At 42.0% G+C, this 19,994-nt stretch overlaps 1 long non-coding RNA gene across 1 annotated transcript; it reads left to right on the top strand.

The window, feature by feature from the left end:
• The first annotated feature begins 282 nt into the window (after positions 1 to 282).
• On the top strand, positions 283 to 1,066 carry LOC120969325 (uncharacterized). The gene is made up of 2 exons (XR_005763419.2): positions 283 to 541; positions 753 to 1,066. It is a non-coding gene; the product is annotated as an uncharacterized lncRNA (long non-coding RNA).
• The last annotated feature ends 18,928 nt before the right edge of the window (positions 1,067 to 19,994 follow it).

Genomic DNA, 19,994 nt, shown 5'->3' with positions numbered 1-19,994 from the left:
TAACCATCTTTGATTAACGAGCTAGTCAAGTAGAGGCATAGTACGAGCGCTCTGTTTGTCTATGTATTCACACATCCTATATACTTAAGAAGTTCACCCCCACTACTTGATTTATCTCAACATGCAAGCTATCCACATCAGCAGCTAACATGCAGCCATCCACACCTCAGCAAAACCGCCACATCAGAAAGATTATGTTCGTTCGCCTTAAGCCATGTCATCTCTTTTTATATTATACCAAATCAGGTTGTGTGCATGCAGACCTCTTCATATTCCATCTACTCTTATATCAAGCTAAATGCGGCAGCCACCCACCATACGGGGAGACAAAATGAGGCCCCTCCATATTCCATCCATTATCACGTCATTCATTGTTCATATGCCCATCTACTGAATTAAAGCCTAGCTCGGCTTCCTCATGCCCCCTGCTCTCATCTCCATAGCATGATTGAATCTTCTACCTACTAATTACCGGGCATGCGGCGGCGGCGGCGCCGGCAACATCGATTGTAGACTGAACTCTCCGGCTAGACCAGCGAAGGTATGCCTAGAAAATCAATCAAGTTCTTTGCCTATTTTTTTACAATCCAAGTCAAGAAATCATAATTTAGATTAATTGTAGACTGGTTGGTTTGGTGATCTGATGAATGAGTTATCTGATCGGACCATAGAGACGATGAGGCGTAATTTTGATTTCTTGAACGATTTGTGAACAATTAAATTTTTGGCTGGTTCTTTTTACCCGTCTCTAGATGCTACTACAAGGTTGAACAAGCAGATCAAGAGGCACCAGATCAATCAAAGAGGAACGCCATACCGAGACGACGACCATCAAAGCGGAGCCGTGGGCTGCCATCACAATGATGAGTTTCGACGTGGACCTGGATTGCGCTAGATGCATTTATCTCCTCAAGCCTGTTCTGTGTTCTGTGGTGATCTTTTAATCATAAGTTGATTCCATTGCAAACAGAAAAGTAGCTCATCAGTTTTTTGGTTTCTCCTTTTACAAATCCAGCGCTAATCAGGCTTTCCTAGGATGGAACTCAGGTTCATCTATTGCAAATCATGCATGGTGCTGCATCATATAGGACAAACAAAAAGAATCAGATCTACATGGGCATACTGTTGTGAATGGCATCAGTACGCTGCACAGGGTTGATCAGGCGAGAAGCATGATTTAATCAATAGTGAGCTTCATGATTTATAAACGATCTTCTTTTTCTAAAAAATGAAACTATGAGAGAATTTATGTTTTATTTTTTCTTTGCAAGCTATGTTTTCCATAAATGCACAACTATAGCTGGGTTATTGTTGTTTTAGGTTTAGCCAAGCATTGAGATGTCTCTGTTTAACAAAGTTTTTGTCTCATCACCTCAATGATATATAGTCCAGGAAAGATATTAATAAAAAAAATCATATACACATACTCTTGGTCTTTCATCAAGTTTTCTCTAGATGCTTACTCCAAAGAAAATTTCTTCCAAACAAAATTCTTTGTCATCAACTTATACTACGTTTTCATAAAAACTCTTGTGTTTTTAAACATCAATTTTTTTAGCGATTCCCGCAACAACGCGCGGGGTATCATCTAGTGTACTAAGTTTCCGGTTAATACAATTCTAGCATGAATAATAAACATTTATCATGATATAAGGAAATATAAATAACAACTTTATTATTGCCTCTAGGGCATATTTCCTTCAGTCTCCCACTTGCACTAGAGTCAATAATCTAGATTACATAGTAATGGTTCTAACACCCATGGAGTCTTGGTGTTGATCATGTTTGGATCGTGGAAGAGGCTTAGTCAACGGGTCTGCAACATTCAGATCCGTATGTATTTTGCAAATCTCTGTCTCCCTCCTTGACTTGATCGCGGATGGAATTGAAGCGTCTCTTGATGTGTTTGGTTCTCTTGTGAAATCTGGATTCCTTCGCCAAGGCTATTGCTCCAGTATTTTCACAAAAGATTTTCATTGGACCCGATGCACTAGGTATTACACCTAGATCGGATATGAACTCCTTCATCCAGACTCCTTCATTTGCTGCTTCCGAAGCAGCTATGTACTTCACTTCACACGTAGAACCCGCCACGACACTCTGCTTAGAACTGCACCAACTGACAGCTCCACCATGCAATATAAATACGTATCCGGCTTGTGACTTAGAGTCATCCGGATCAGTGTCAAAGCTTGCATCGACGTAACCATTTATGACGAGCTCTTTGTCACCTCCATAAACGAGAAACATATCCTTAGTCCTTTTCAGGTATTTCAGGATGTTCTTGACCGTTGTCAAGTGATCCACTCCTGGATTACTTTGGTACCTCCCTGCTAAACGTATAGCAATGCACACAATAGGTCTGGTACACAGCATTGCATACATAATAGAACCTATGGCTGAGGCATAGGGAATGACTTTCATTTCTCTCTATCTTCTGCAGTGGTCGGGCATTGATTCTGACTCAACTTCACACCTTGTAACACAGGCAAGAACCCTTTCTTTGACTGATCCATTTTGAACTTCTTCAAAACTTTATCACGGTATGTGCTTTGTGAAAGTCCAATTAAGCATCTTGATCTATCTATATAGATCTTGATGCCCAATATATAAGCAGCTTCACCGAGGTCTTTCATTGAAAAATTCTTATTCAAGTATCCTTTTATGCTATCTAGAAATTATGTATCATTTCCAATCAACAATATGTCATCTAAATATAATATTAGAAATGCTACAGAGCTCCCACTCACTTTCTTGTAAATACAGGATTCTCCAAAAGTCTGTACAAAACTATATGCTTTGATCACACTATCAAAGCGTATATTCCAGCTCCAAGAGGCTTGCACCAGTCCATAAATGGATCGCTGGAGCTTTGATACGTCTCCGTCGTATCTACTTTTCCAAACACTTTTGCCCTTGTTTTGGACTCTAACTTGCATGATTTGAATGGAACTAACCCGGACTAACGCTGTTTTTAGCAGAATTGCCATGGTGTTATTTATGTGCAGAAACAAAAGTTCTCGGAATGACCTGAAACTCCACGGAGATTATTTTTGGAAATAATAAAAATACCGGCGAAAGAATCAAGGCCAGGGGGCCACACCCTTTCCACGAGGGTGGGGGGCACGCCTGCCCCCTGGGCGCGCCCCCTGCCTCATGGGCCCCCTGGAGCTCCACCGACCTCAACTCCAACTCTATATATTCACGTTCGGGGAGAAAAAAATCAGAGAGAAAGATTCATCACGTTTTACGATACGGAACCGCCGCCAAGCCCTAAACTCTCTCGGGAGGGCTGATCTAGAGTCCGTTCGGGGCTCCGGAGAGGGGAATCCGTTCCCATCGTCATCATCAACCATCCTCAATCACCAATTTCATGATGCTCACCGCCGTGCGTGAGTAATTCCATCGTAGGCTTGCTGGATGGTGATGGGTTGGATGAGATTTATCATGTAATCAAGTTAGTTTTGTTAGGGTTTGATCCCTAGTATCCACTATGTTCTGAGATTGATGTTGCTATGACTTTGCTATGCTTAATGCTTGTCACTAGGGCCCGAGTGCCATGATTTCAGATCTGAACCTATTATGTTTTCATGAATATATGTGAGTTCTTGATCCTATCTTGCAAGTCTATAGTCACCTACTATGTGTTATGATCCGACAACCCCGAAGTGACAATAATCGGGACCACTCCCGGTGATGACCATAGTTTGAGGAGTTCATGTATTCACTATGTGTTAATGCTTTGGTCCGGTACTCTATTAAAAGGAGGCCTTAATATCCCTTAGTTTCCATTAGGACCCTGCTGCCACGGGAGGGTAGGACAAAAGATGTCATGCAAGTTCTTTTCCATAAGCACGTATGACTATATTCAGAATACATGCCTACATTGATGAATTGGAGCTAGTTCTGTGTCACCCTATGTTATGATTGTTACATGATGAACCGCATCCGGCATAATTCTCCATCACCGATCCAATGCCTATGAGCTTTTCACATATTGTTCTTCGCTTATTTACTTTTCCGTTGCTACTATTACAATCACTACAAAACCCAAAAATATTACTTTTGCTACTGTTGCCATTACTTCCATACTACTTTGCTACTAAATACTTTGCTGCAGATACTAAGTTATCCAGGTGTGGTTGAATTGACAACTCAACTGCTAATACTTGAGAATATTCTTTGGCTCCCCTTGTGTCGAATCAATAAATTTGGGTTGAATACTCTACCCTCGAAAACTGTTGTGATCCCCTATACTTGTGGGTTATCAAGACTATTTTCTGGCACCGTTGTCGGGGAGCATAGCTCTATTCTTTGAGTCACTTGGGATTTATATCTGCTGGTCACTATGAGGAACTTGAAAGACGAGAAAAAAAATGTATCCCTCAACTACGAGGGGACGTAAGGAACTGCCATCTAGCTCTGCACTTGATTCGCCTTCTGTTTTGAGTAAGCTTGCGACACCTAAACCTGCTTCTGCTATGAATTCTGATATGTCACATGTTATTGATGATGCCACTTCTACTATGCATGATACTTATGATGAAACTACTTCTATGCTTGATACTACTGTGCCACTTGGTGAATTTCTTGATGAACAACTTGCCAGGGCTAGAGAGAATGAAATTATTGAAACTGATAATATTGATGAAAGTGATGATGAAGGCTCTCCCAATAAATATGAATTGCCTGTTGTGCCTGAGGGCTATGTTATGGAAGAAGAAACTGCTATAGACTTTCTTGCTTGCAATGATAGAAGTGATCTTAAGAAATTACTAGCTAAGCTGAAACAAAAAACTCTGAATGCTAGAATGAAATATGATCCTGCTTATGCTACTTCACCTATCTTTGTTACTGATAAGGATTATGAATTCTCTATTGATCCTGATATAATTACTTTGGTTGAATCTGATCCTTTCTATGGCTATGAATCTAAAACTGTAGTGGCACATCTTACTAAATTAAATGATATAGCCACCCTATTCACTAATGATGAGAGAACTCGCTACTTTTATATCCTTAAAATATTTCCGTTCTCATTAAAGGGTGATGCTAAGATATGGTTTAATTCTCTTGATCCTGGTTGTGTGCGTAGTCCCCAGGATATGATTTATTACTTCTCTGCTAAATATTTCCCTGCTCATAAGAAACAAGCTGCTTTAAGGGAAATATATAATTTTGTGCAAATTAAAGAAGAGAGTCTCCCACAAGCTTGGGGGAGGCTTCTCCAATTACTTAATGCTTTGCCCGATCATCCTCTTAAGAAAAATGAAATACTTGATATCTTTTATAATTGACTAACCGATGCTTCCAGAGACCACCTGGATAGTTGTGCTGGTTCTGTTTTCACGGAAAGAACACCAGATGAAGCTGAAATTCTATTGAATAATATGTTGACCAATGAAAATAATTGGACGCTTCCTGAATCAACTCCTAAGCCAACTCCGAAGAAAAGGGGCGTTCTATTTCTCAGTCCTGAAGATATGCAAGAGGGAAAGAAATCTATGAAAGAAAAAGGTATAAAAGTTGAAGATGTTAAGAATTTACCTCCTATTGAAGAAATACATGGTCTTAATTTACCGCCTGTTGAAGAAACATATGATCTTAATTCACCACCTATTGAAGATACACATGGTCTTGATAACCCGACACAGGTAGTAAAGGTAAATTCTCTCTATAGATTTGATGAAATTTATATCCCTCACTATAAGTCTGCGAGACAATGCTTAGATGAATTTGACAATTTTATTGTTAAACAAGAAAAATTTAATGCTTATTTTGGTAGACAATTGAAACACAATGCCGATATGCTCGAACACTTGAGTGATTATATGTCTAGAGTTAAAGGTGAACTTAAACTCATTAGTAAACATGCTTCTATGGTTACCACTCAAGTAGAACGAGTACTTAAAGCTCAGAATGATTTGCTCAATGAATTGAATAGTAAGAATAATGATCATGCTGTTAGAATGGCTACTAGAACTGGTAAGATGACTCAGGAACCTTTGTATCTTGAAGGCCATCCCAAGAGAATTGAGCAGGATTCTCAGAGAAATAATATAGATGCACCTAGTCCTTCTAAAAAGAAGAAAAAGAAAAATGATAGGACTTTGCATGCTTCTAGTGAACCTATTGCTGACACACCTGAGAATCCCAACGATATTTCTATTTGATGCTGAAACACAATCTGGTAATGAACATGAACCTAGTGATAATATTAATAATGATGTTCATGATGATGCTCAACCTAGCAATGACAATGATGTAGAAACTGAACCTGCTGTTGATCTTGATAACCCACAATCAAAGAATCAACGTTATGATAAGAGAGATTTTGTTGCTAGGAAGCACGGTAAAGAAAGAGAACCATGGGTTCAGAAACCCATGCCTTTTCCTCCCAAACCATCCAAGAAAAAGGATGATGAAGATTTTGAGCGCTTTGCTGAAATGATTAGACCTGTCTTCTTGCGTATGCGTTTGACTGATATGTTCAAAATGAATCCTTATGCTAAATACATGAAAGAAATTGTTACTAATAAAATAAAGATACCGGAAGCTGAAATTTCCACCATGCTTGCTAATTATACTTTCAAGGGTGGAATACCTAAGAAACTAGGAGATCCAGGAGTACCAACTATACCATGCTCCATGAAAAGAAACTATGTTAGAACTGCTTTATGTGATCTTGGAGCCGGTGTTAGTGTTATGCCTCTCTCTTTATATCGTAGACTTGACTTGAATAAGTTGACACCTACTGAAATATCTTTGCAAATGGCCAATAAATCAACTGCTATACCTGTCGGTATTTGTGAGGATGTGCCTGTTGTGGTTGCAAACGTTACTATTTTAACGGACTTTGTTATTCTTGATATTCCCAAGGACGATAATATGTCTATTATTCTTGGAAGACCCTTTTTGAATACTGCAGGGGCTGTTATTGATTGCAACAAAGGCAATGTCACTTTTCATGTTAATGGCAATGAGCATACGGTACACTTTCCGAGGAAACAACCTCAAGTTCATAGTATCAACTCTATTGGAAAATTTCCATCGATTATTTTTGGAGGTTTTGAATTTCCTCTTCCTACTGCCAAGAAGAAATATGATATTCTTATTATTGGGGATGTGCATATCCCCGTTGAGGTAACATAGTGTTATTCGAAATTTCTCCGGTTTCATGCAATTCGGAATGAGTTTGTTAACAAGACTTGATCAACCTTGTTAGTGGATTCCTTTTGATGAGCATGAGATGGATGAAACTAGAAGGCACAACCTTCTGTACCCTCCTCCTACTTTCTGTTATTTAGTTGAAATAAGGTAAAAATAGTATTTTTCTGTCTGTTTCCTGAATTATCCGTGCAATATAAAAATACCCCGAAAATAAAAGTTCTCCAAATGCCCCGAAATTGAAATATGATTTTTTCTGGAATATTTGAGAATATCCGGCACTGAGAACACAGCAGGGGGAGCAGGCACCTAGGCACGAGGGTCCAGGGTGCGCCCACCCCCTGGGCGTGCCCCCCTGCCTCGTGGGCCCACGGTGGCTCCCCTCCACTTACTCCTGCACCCACACACTTCTTCCTCCCAAAAAAATCACCATCCAGCTCAAGCAACAATTCTAGCTCATTTTGCTGCGATTTTCGATCTCCTTGCTCAAAGCACCTCTCACAAAACTACTTTGGGGGATTGTTCCTTGGTATGTGACTCCTCCAATGGTCCAATTAGTTTTTGTTCTAGTGCTTTATTCATTGCAAATTTGTGCTGGCTAGGTGACCATGTTCTTGAGCTTGCATGTCAAATTTATATGGTTCCAAGTAGTTCTAATGCATGATATAGGCTCTAGGCACTTGTAGGAGTAGTTGCTATCAATTTTGTTGAGCTTGGTTCACTTTTATTTGAAGTTACTAAAATTTTTAGAAATTTTTCAGAGGAAGAAATATGTTTAGGAAAATGTATCAAGGTGGTCCTTCAAGGAAGCAAGGACCCGGGCTTGCAATGCGTGATGCCGATGATGAACCACCAAGGGACGCTCCAGTGCGGCCTTGTGAATGGCCTTCAGAGGACTTCATGGATCAAGCAGGAATTAAGGAAGAATTTAACGCATATTTGCGTAACGCTGATCTTGTGAGCTTCGAGGCAGAAAAGTGCCATCAGTACCACTATCTCACTAGTTCCTTTGTGAGGAGGTTTGAATTTTCATCTTCACGCCATTCTCAAACTGTCCTGTTTGATCTTTATGAAAATTCTTATACTATGGACTTAGAGGATTTTACCACTGCTTGCAAACTTCCACAATGGGGTAGTACTAGTGAACCTCGCAAATATGAATTTAGAGATTTTCTTGCTAGTATAACTGTGGGGGAATCTAGAGACATAGCACAAGCTACCATAGGAAGCATTCATTTTCCTGCTTTACATTATTTTGCTCTCTTCATAGGTAGGTGCATAAATGGTAAGGATGAAGCATGTCACATGTGTGTCCCTGACCTCAGTATTCTCAGGAGTGCTGTGTTAGGAGATAAACATTATAATTTGGGAGCCATTGTTGCACGTAGGTTGAATCATAATAGATTTAATGGATATTTCTTTGGTGGAATTTATGCAACCCGTATAGCTAATTTCCTTGGCATAACTATACGTGAGGATGATATTGAGTTGCCTCCTGCTTATTTAGATTATGAGGCTATGGTGCGTCATCGTTTTGTTGAGAGGAACGATCAGTTCCTCCAGTACCGACTAATCTTTGACAGATGACGCACCTATCACGTCGCTCTCCCTGCTTCTACTTTCTTTGACTTTCAGGCAAAGGGGAGATATTACATAACCAGAGAGGAGGCGGATGAGTATAAGAGGAGGGCTGAGATAGCTCGCCTCCAAGCTGCAGCCCATGATGCAATGACTGTTGCATCTCAGTACGACCCCAACTACCACTATGGATACCCGTCAGGCCAGCCGTGGCAATAGACCAACTTAGGCCAAAAGCCTAAGCTTGGGGGAGTACGTATTTCTCACCGACATTACATTTATGTTTACACACTCATTGCTAGTTGTCGGTGCTCATACTCTTTCATTGTCACATCCATGCTAGTTTATTTTCCTTTTTATGCCTTCTTCTTGTGTGTTTAATAAACCTTAAGAAAAACAAAAAAAAATAGTAGTAGCTTTTAGCTTGTTTATTTTTCTTGTTGTAGTAGTAATAATTAAAATAAACCCTAAAAAGATTTCATGTTCTTCTTTTTGCCTGTTGGGAGCTTTCCCGTGTAAATAGTTTTATTTCTTTTCTTTTCTTTGGGGGTCGATAGGAGAAGATCATGATGAAATTGTTAAAATGGCTCTTATATGCATTATTGTTGATTTAACCAAGAGCCCATATTGCCTTGTCTTCTCCTGTTTATTGAATGCTTGCAGATTCCAGCTTAGTCCAATGCACGTGCATTATTATTATTATTCACATCATTCGGTCATGCAAGTGAAAGGCAATTATGACGATATATGATGGACAGTTTGAGATGAGAGAAGCTGGTATGAACTCGACCTCTCTTGTTTTTGTAAATATGATTAGTTCATCGTTCCTGATTCAGCCTATTATGAATAAACATGTTTGCAATGACAATTAGAGATTATAGTTACTTATGCCATGCTTAATTAGCTAGGAGCTTATAATGGTTTACCTTGCGTGCCAACATGCTATTAAAATGGTTGTGATGTGGTATGATAGGGTGGTATCCTCCTTTGAATGATTCAAGTGACTTGACTTGGCACATGTTCACACATGTAGTTGAAACAAAATCAACATAGCCTTCATGATATTTATGTTCATGGTGGATTATATCCTACTCATGCTTGCACTCCATTTTTATTAATTTTAATGCAGGTTCATGACTCTTGTCGCTCTCTAGTTGGTCGCTTCCCAGTCTTTTGCTAGCCTTCACTTGTACTAAGCGGGAATACTGCTTGTGCATCCAATCCCTTAAACCCCAAGGTTATGCCATATGAGTCCACTATACCTTCCTATATGCGGTATCTACCTGCCGTTCCAAGTAAATTTGTATGTGCCAAACTCTAAACCTTCAAATGAAATTCTGTTTTGTATGCTCGAATAGCTCATGTATCAACTAGGGTTGTCCGTATCTTCCATGTTAGGCGGGTTATTCTCCAGATGAGTGGACTCCGCTCCTCTCTCACGAGAAAATGGCTGGTCACCGGGATGCCCAGTCCCATGCTCTAAGCAAACCAAATCAAAATAGTTGCAAACAAAACTCCCTCGGGACTGTTGCTAGTTGGACGGTACCATTCTGTTTGGGAACCGCCTAATCGGATGGCTGTGGAGTGTGCTTGTTGGTGGAGGGGGAGTATAAACTTTACCATTCTGTTTGGGAACCGCCTATAATGTGTGTAGCATGGAAGATATCGCCATCTCTTGGTTGTTATGTTGACAATGAAAGTATGCCGCTCAAAATATTATTTATCTCTATTTCAAAATCGAGCTCTGGCACCTCTACAAATCCCTGCTTCCCTCTGCGAAGGGCCTATCTATTTACTTTTATGTTGAGTCATCACCCTCTTATTAAAAAGCACCAGCTGGAGAGCACCGCTGTCATTTGCATTAATTACTATTAATTTATATTGGGTATGACTATGACTGGATCTCTTTTACCATGAATTACAATGTCTAGTCAGTCCTTGATCTTTAAAGGTGCTCTGCATTTATGTTTTGCGGTCTCAGAAAGGGCTAGCGAGATACCATCTTGTTATATAATATCATGATTGTTTTGAGAAAGTGTTGTCATCCGAGATTTATTATTATTGCTCGCTAGTTGATTATGCCATTGATACGAGTAAACATGAGACCTAAGTGTTATTGTGAATATGGTTAGTCATAATCTTTGCTGAAAACTTGAATGCTGGCTTTATATATTTACAACAACAAGAGCAAACAGAGTTTGTAAAAGTTTTTCTTTATCACTTTCAGTTTATCAACTGAATTGCTTCAGGACAAGCAAAGGTTTAAGCTTGGGGGCATTGATACGTCTCCGTCGTATCTACTTTTCCAAAAACTTTTGCCCTTGTTTTGGACTCTAACTTGCATGATTTGAATGGAACTAACCTGGACTGACGCTGTTTTCAGCAGAATTGCCATGGTGTTATTTATGTGCAGAAACAAAAGTTCTCGGAATGACCTGAAACTCCACAGAGATTATTTTTGGAAATAATAAAAAATACTGGCGAAAGAATCAAGGCCAGGGGGCCCACACCCTTTCCACGAGGGTGGGGGGTCCGCCTGCCCCCCTGGGCGCGCCCCCTGCCTCGTGGGCCCCCTGGAGCTCCACCGACCTCAACTCCAACTCTATATATTCACGTTCGGGGAGAAAAAATCAAAGAGAAAGATTCATCACATTTTACGATACGGAGCCGCCGCCAAGCCCTAAACTCTCTCGGGAGGGCTGATCTGGAGTCTGTTCGGGGCTCCGGAGAGGGGAATCCGTCGCCATCATCATCATCAACCATCCTCCATCACCAATTTCATGATGCTCACCATCGTGCGTGAGTAATTCCATCGTAGGCTTGCTGGATGGTGATGGGTTGGATGAGATTTATCATGTAATCGAGTTAGTTTTGTTAGGGTTTGATCCCTAGTATCCACTATGTTCTAAGATTGATGTTGATATGACTTTGCTATGCTTAATGCTTGTCACTAGGGCCCGAGTGCCATGATTTCAGATCTGAACCTATTATGTTTTCATGAATATATGTGAGTTCTTGATCCTATCTTGCAAGTCTATAGTCACCTACTATGTGTTATGATCCGGCAACCCCGAAGTGACAATAATCGGGACCACTCCCGGTGATGACCATAGTTTGAGGAGTTCATGTATTCACTATGTGTTAATGCTTTGGTCCGGTACTCTATTAAAAGGACGCCTTAATATCCCTTAGTTTCCATTAGGACCCCGCTGCCACGGGAGGGTAGGACACAAGATGTCATGCAAGTTCTTCTCCATAAGCACGTATGACTATATTCGGAATACATGCCTACATTACATTGAGGAATTGGAGCTAGTTCTGTGTCACCCTATATTATGATTGTTACATGACGAACCGCATCCGGTATAATTCTCCATCACTGATCCAATGACGACGAGCTTTTCGCATATTGTTCTTCGCTTATTTACTTTTTCGTTGCTACTGTTACAATCACTACAAAACCCAAAAATATTACTTTTGCTACTGTTACCGTTACTTCCATACTGCTTTGCTACTAAATACTTTGATGCAGATACTAAGTTATCCAGGTGTGGTTGAATTGACAACTCAACTGCTAATACTTGAGAATATTCTTTGGCTCCCCTTGTGTCGAATCAATAAATTTGGGTTGAATACTCTACCCTCGAAAACTGTTGCGATCCCCTATACTTGTGGGTTATCAAGCTTGCACACTTTGTTAGCACCTTTAGGATCGAAAAAACCTTCTAGTTGCATCATATACAACTCTTCTTTAAGAAATCCATTAAGGAATACAGTTTTGACATCCATTTGCCAAATTTCATAATCATAAAATGTGGCAATTGCTAATATGACTCGGACAGACTTAAGCATCGCTACGGGTGAGAAGGTCTCATTGTAGTCAACTCCTTGAACTTTTCGAAAACCTTTTGCAACAAGTCGAGCTTTGTATACAGTAACATTACCGTCAGCGTCAGTCTTCTTCTCGAAGATCCATTTATTCTCTATGGCTTGCCGATCATCGGGCAAGTCAACCAAATTCCACACTTTGTTCTCATACATTGATCCCATCTCAGATTTCATGGCTTCAAGCCATTTTGCGGAATCTAGGCTCATCATTGCTTCGTCATAGTTTGTAGGTTCATCATGGTCTAGTAACATTACTTCCAGAACAGGATTACCGTACCACTCTGGTGCGGATTGTACTCTGGTTGACCTATGAGGTTCGGTAGTAACTTGATCTGAAGTTTCATGATCATCATCATTAGCTTCCTCACTAATTGGTGTAGGAATCACTAGAACTGATTTATGTGATGAACTACTTTCCAATTCGGGAGAACGTACAATTACCTCATCAAGTTCTACTTTCCTCCCACTCACTTCTTTCGAGAGAAACTCCTTCTCTAGAAAGGATCCATTCTTAGCAACGAATATCTTGCCTTCGGATCTGTGATAGAAGGTGTACCCAACAGTTTCATTTGGGTATCCTATGAAGACACATTTCTCCGATTTGGGTTCGAGCTTATCAGGTTGAAGCTTTTTCACATAAGCATCGCAGCCCCAAACTTTAAGAAACAACAACTTAGGTTTCTTGCCAAACCACAGTTCATATGGTGCGTCTCAACGGATTTAGATGCTGCCCTATTTAACGTGAATGCAGCCGTCTCTAAAGCATAACCCCAAAACGATAGTGGTAAATCGGTAAGAGACATCATAGATCGCACCATATCTAATAAAGTACTGTTACAACGTTCGGACACACCATTACGCTGTAGTGTTCCAGGTGGGGTGAGTTGCGAAACTATTCCACATTGTTTCAAATGAAGACCAAACTCATAACTCAAATATTCACCTCCATGATCAGATCGTAGAAATTTTATTTTCTTGTTATGAAGATTTTCCACTTCACTCTGAAATTCTTTGAACTTTTCAAATGTTTCAGACTTATGTTTCATTAAGTAGATATACACATATCTGCTCAAATCATCTGTGAAGGTCAGAAAATAACGATACCCGCCGCGAGCCTCAACACTCATCGGACCGCATACATCAGTATGTATTATTTCCAATAAGTCAGTTGCTCGCTCCATTGTTCCGGAGAACGGAGTCTTAGTCATCTTGCCCATGAGGCATGGTTCGCAAGCATCAAGTGATTCCAAAAGCCCATTAGCATGGAGTTTCTTCATGCGCTTTACACCAATATGACCTAAATGGCAATGCCACAAATAAGTTGCACTATCATTATTAACTTTGCATCTTTTGGCTTCAATATTATGAATATGTGTATCAATACAATCGAGATTCAACAAAAATAGACCACTCATCAAGGGTGCATGACCATAAAAGATATTACTCATATAAATAGAACAACCATTATTCTCTGATTTAAATGAATAACCATCTCGCATCAAACAAGATCCAGATATAATGTTCATGCTCAACGCTGGCACCAAATAACAATTATTTAGGTCTAAAACTAATCCCGAAGGTAGATGTAGAGGTAGCGTGCCGACGGCGATCACATCGACTTTGGAACCATTTCCCACGCGCATCGTCACCTCGTCCTTAGCCAATATTTGTTTAATTCGTAGCCCCTATTTCGAGTTGCAAATATGAGCAACAGAACCAGTATCAAATACCCAGGCGCTACTACGAGCATTAGTAAGGTACACATCAATAACATGTATATCAAATATACCTTTCACTTTGCCATCCTTCTTATCCGCCAAATACTTAGGGCAGTTCCGCTTCCAGTGACCAGTCCCTTTGCAGTAGAAGCACTCAGTGTCAGGCTTAGGTCCAGACTTGGGCTTCTTCCCTTGAGCGGCAACTTGCTTGCTGTTCTTCTTGAAGTTCCCCTTCTTCCCTTTGCCCTTTTTCTTGAAACTAGTGGTCTTGTTAACCATCAACACTTGATGCTCCTTCTTGATTTCTACCTCTGCAGCCTTTAGCATCGCGAAGAGCTTGGGAATTGTCTTTTCCATCCCTTGCATATTATAGTTCATCATGAAGCCTTTATAGCATGGTGGCAGTGATTGAAGAACTCTATCAAAGACACTATCATCAGGAAGATTAACTCCCAACTGAGTCAAGTGGTTATGGTACCCAGACACTCTGAGTATGTGTTCACTGACAGAACTATTCTCCTCCATCTTGCAGCTATAGAACTTGTTGGAGACTTCATATCTCTCAACTCGGGCATTTGCTTGAAATATCAACTTCAACTCCTGGAACATCTCATATGCGCCATGACATTCAAAACGTCTTTGAAGTCCCAATTCTAAGCCGTAAAGCATGGCACACTGAACTATCGAGTAGTCATCAGCTTTAGCTTGCCACACGTTCATAACGCCCGCAGTTGCTCCTGTAGCGGGCCTTGCACCTAGCGGTGCTTCCAGGACGTAATTCTCATGTGCAGCAATGAGGATAATCCTGAAGTTACGGACCCCGTCCGTGTAGTTGCTACCATCACCTTTCAACTTAGCTTTCTCTAGGAACGCATTAAAATTCAAGGGAACGGTAGCACGGGCCATTGATCTACAACAACATAGATATGCAAAAACTATCAGGTACTAAGTTCATGATAAATTAAAGTTCAATTAATCATATTACTTAAGAAATCCCACTTAGATAGACATCCCTCTAGTCATCTAAATGATCACATGATCCATATCAACTAAACCATGTCCGATCATCACGTGAGATGGAGTAGTTTTCAATGGTGAACATCTCTATGTTGATCATATCTACTATATGATTCACGTTCCACCTTTCGGTCTCAGTGTTCCGAGGCCATATCTGCATATGCTAGGCTCGTCAAGTTTAACCCGATATTCTGCATGTGCAAAACTGGCATGCACCCGTTGTATGTGAACGTAGAGCTTATCACACCCGATCATCACGTGGTGTCTCGGCACAATGAACTGTAGCAATGGTCCTTACTCAGGGAGAACACTTATACCTTGAAATTTAGTGAGGGATTATCTTATAATGCTACCGCCGTACTAAGCCAAATAAGATGCATAAAAGATAAACATCACATGCAATCAAAATATGTGACATGATATGGTCATCATCATCTTGTGCCTTTGATCACCATCTCCAAAGCACCGTCATGATCTCCATCATCACCAGCTTGACACCTTGATCTCCATCGTAGCGTCGTTGTCGTCTCGCCAACTATTGCTTTTACGACTATCGCTACCGCTTAGTGATAAAGTAAAGCAATTACATGGCGATTGCATTTCATACAATAAAGCGACAACCATAAGGCTCCTGCCAGTTGCCGATAACTTTTACAAAACATGATCATCTCATACAACAATTTATATCTCATCGCGTCTTGACCATATCACATCACAACATGCCCTGCAAAAACAAGTTAGACATCCTCTACTTTGTTGTTGCAAGTTTTACGTGGCTGCTATGGGCTTCTAGCAAGAAATGTTCTTACCTACACATCAAAACCACAACGATTTTTCGTCAAGTGTGCTGTTTTAACCTTCAACAAGGACCGGCCGTAGTCAAACTCGATTCAACTAAAGTTGGAGAAACAGACACCCGCCAGCCACCTGTGTGCAAAGCATGTCGGTAGAACCGGTCTCATGAACGTGGTCATGTAATGTTGGTCCGGGCCGCTTCATCCAACAATACCGCCGAATCAAAGTAAGACGTTGGCGGTAAGCAGTATGACTATTATCGCCCACAACTCTTTGTGTTCTACTCGTGCATATCATCTACGCATAGACCTGGCTCGGATGCCACTATTGGGGAACGTAGCATGCAATTTCAAAAAAATTCCTACGATCACGCAAGATCTATCTAAGAGATTGATAACCCACAAGTATAGGGGATCAATTGTAGCCTCTTTCGATAAGTAAGAGTGTCGAACCCAACGAGGATCTAAAGGTAGAACAAATATTCCCTCAAGTTCTATCGACCACCGATACAACTCTACGCACGCTTGACGTTCACTTTACCTAGAACAAGTATGAAACTAGAAGTACTTTGTAGGTGTTTTTGGATAGGTTTGCAAGATAATAAAGAGCATGTAAATAAAAACTAGGGGCTGTTTAGATAAAGAAGCAATAAATTAAATATGGCGAGTATGGAAAAGTGGTGGTAGGAGTTGCGAAATTGTCCCTCAGTAATTGACTACTTTACTAGACCGATAGCAAGTTTTATGTGGGAGAGGTCACTGCTAGCATGTCATCCCTGACTTGGAATTCTATGCACTTATGATTGGAACTATTAGCAAGCATCTGCAACTACTAACGTTCATTAAGGTAAAACCCAACCATAGCATTAAGATATATTGGTCCCCCTTCAATCCCATATGCATCAATTTCTATGCTAGGTTGAAGCTTCTGTCACTCTTGCCCTCCAATACATAGTCCTATCAACATACAACTAACCCTATGGTGTGTTCCACGCACGCGCTCATATGATGGGCACCAAAGGACAGCAACATAACCACAAGCAAATTAAACCAATCATAGCAATTCATCAATCACCGATAGGACAACAAAAATCTACTCAGACATCATAGGATGGCAACACATCATTGGATAATAATATGAAGAATAAAGCACCATGTTCAAGTAGAGGGTACAGCGGGTTGCGGGAGAGTGGAGCGCTGTAGATAGAAGGGGAAGGTGATGGAGATGTTGGTGAAGATGGCGGAGGTGTTGGTGAAGATCGCGGTGATGATGATGGCCCCGGTGGCGTTCTGGCGCCACCGGAAGCGAGGGGGAGAGAGCCCCCCTCCTTCTTCTTCTTCCTTGACCTTCTCCCTAGATAGGAGAAGGGTTTCCCCTCTGGTCCATGGTCTCCATGGCGTGGGAGGGGCAAGAGCCCCTCTGAGATTGGATCTGTCTCTCTGTCTCTCTCTGTTTCTGCGTTCTGTCCTTTCACCGTTTCGTATATATATGGAGATCCGTAACTCCGATTGGATTGAAACCTTCGCCGAGATTTTTTTTTCTGAAAATTAGCTTTCTTGCGGCCGAAGAAGAGCAGCAACCGCCTTACGGGTGGCCCACGAGGGGGGCAGGCGCGCCCCCCTGCCTCGTGGCCACCTCGGGCACCGTCTCGCGTTGATTCTTCCTCCTAGATTCTCCAAATATTCCAAAAATATTCTCCGTCCGTTTTTATCCCGTTTGGATTCCGTTTGATATGGGGTTTCTGCGAAACATAAAACATGCAACAAACAGGAACTGGTACTGGGCACTGGATCAATATGTTAGTCCCAAAAATAGTATAAAAAGTTGCCAAAAATATATGAAAGTTGTAGAATATTGGCATGGAACAATCAAAAATTATAGATACGACGGAGACGTATAAGAGATGCATAGGAACGAGACGGGGAGAGTGTGTCCACGTACCCTCGTAGACCGGAACCGTAAGCGTTAGGTTAACACGGTTGATGTAGTCGAACGTCTTCATGATCCAACCGTGTAACGCCCCGAGACCGACGCTCCAGAAGACTTCCAGATGCTCTGAGTTTCGTCGTGTGATTTGCTTTGTTTGTTGCATCTCTTGCATTGCATCATGTCATCATGCAACCTTTTTTTTTAAATATTGCATTGCATCATGTCATCATGCAACCTTTTTTTTAAATACTCAGATAAATAAATTGTATGGATCTTCGATCCATTTAAATCGAGGGAATTCACATGGTGTTTTCTCTTTATAACATATCCTCCCAATATTATTAGGGAGCTATAACAAAGTATTCCATTCTTTGGGAATCACCATAACACACTTGCAAAATAATTCCGTGCCTTTTCTGCTTCAAGTTTGGTCTCCAAACTCAGCCCTAAATTCTTTCTTCACTTTCCGGAGCTCCACCAAAAATCCGAACATTTTTGGACCTTCCCAACCCTCATTTCCTATGCAAATCATTTGAATTAAATTCAAATGCATTTGAATTTATATCTTTCAATCATGCCACTTCTATTTTTCCTGGATCAAGCGCATTTTTATTAGCCCGGGAAAATTAACCGCATGCGCAAATCCTTTCCCTAACCCTTCCTTTCTTTTCTTCTCTCTAATTTCTTTTCTATTAAAAGAAATATGAGGGAGAGAGAGAGAGCGCAGCCTTGCAGCCCAGCCGGCCTCTTGGGCCTAACCAACCAGCACAGGCCCAGCCACATGCCTATCTAACCCTAGCCCCTCACCACGCTCTCTCCCGATCCCCATCTCCTTCCCCTGCTCGCGCCGCTAGAGAGGAGTGAGAGCCTCTCGCTCGATCCCGCAAGCAGGAGCTCGCGCCCAACCTTCCCCTCGTCGCCTCCTCCCCCCGCTACACGCGAGGCCGTTCAGCCCCGTGCCCTTGATGACCCTGCCGTCGCCCGGTCATCTGTCCTCCCTCCGTTTGTTCCTGCTCCGCCGCCGGAGATCGCCAGGTCCGGTGACCCCTCGTCCAGCGTGCCCTCTCCTTCCTCGCCGGGTTTCTCCTCTGCCCGTGTCCGCACCTCACCGCTCCACTTGGTCTCCTGCGGCTGCTCTGTTGCCGTCTCCTTGCTACCCGCACTCCTCCTCTGCATGGAGCTCCACCACTTCCCTGGCCTCGGATCCGGCTGGTTCCCGCCGACCCGGTCACCGTCCCGTGGTCGCCGTCTTCATCTTCGGCGGATCTCGCGCCGCTGCAAGCCCCTGCCTCGCCTCTGCTTCGTTCGAGCGGGGTGGAGGACGCGTCTCTGCTCGCCCGCATCGACCAGCGCCAAGTCCCTGCTGCCGACCTCTGTTTTCTCTGCTCGTCGCGTGAGCATCAGCGCCCGCTCTCTTGCCCGTGCGTGAGTGCTCGCGTGGGTCACTTCGACTGTTGACTTCCTCAAGTTAAGGACCAAGACCCGAGACCCATGTACGATTACGCAACGAACGGTGAGTTACACGAGCTACAAGTACCGCGACGACCCCGGGGACTGGATTCTGTCATGTTCCTCTTTGATATGTGTACCACTACTTCCACAACATGTCGTGTACGACTACCGTCACTCGGATTCGACAAGACAACGTGTACCACTATCGTCGCCAAGTTCGACTACCGCACGGTTACGCCAAGTTCATCTACGAAACGTGTACAACTACTTCCCACGACGACCCGTGAAGGACTACTTCCTCTACATCGTACCGAACTTGATCCGTCCCGAAACGCACGCTTCAAAGGTATAACCCCGAGACGACGCCCATGAACGAATGCATGTGTGTTGTATGAGATGCTCGTGTTTGCACCGTGTCCGAGAGAGGTCTTTGCACGTTCCTCGATTGCC

The sequence above is a fragment of the Aegilops tauschii genome, chromosome 7 (genome assembly GCF_002575655.3).
Source record: "Aegilops tauschii subsp. strangulata cultivar AL8/78 chromosome 7, Aet v6.0, whole genome shotgun sequence".
Lineage (NCBI taxonomy): Eukaryota > Viridiplantae > Streptophyta > Magnoliopsida > Poales > Poaceae > Aegilops > Aegilops tauschii.
This window is presented reverse-complemented; position numbering and strand designations above follow the sequence as displayed.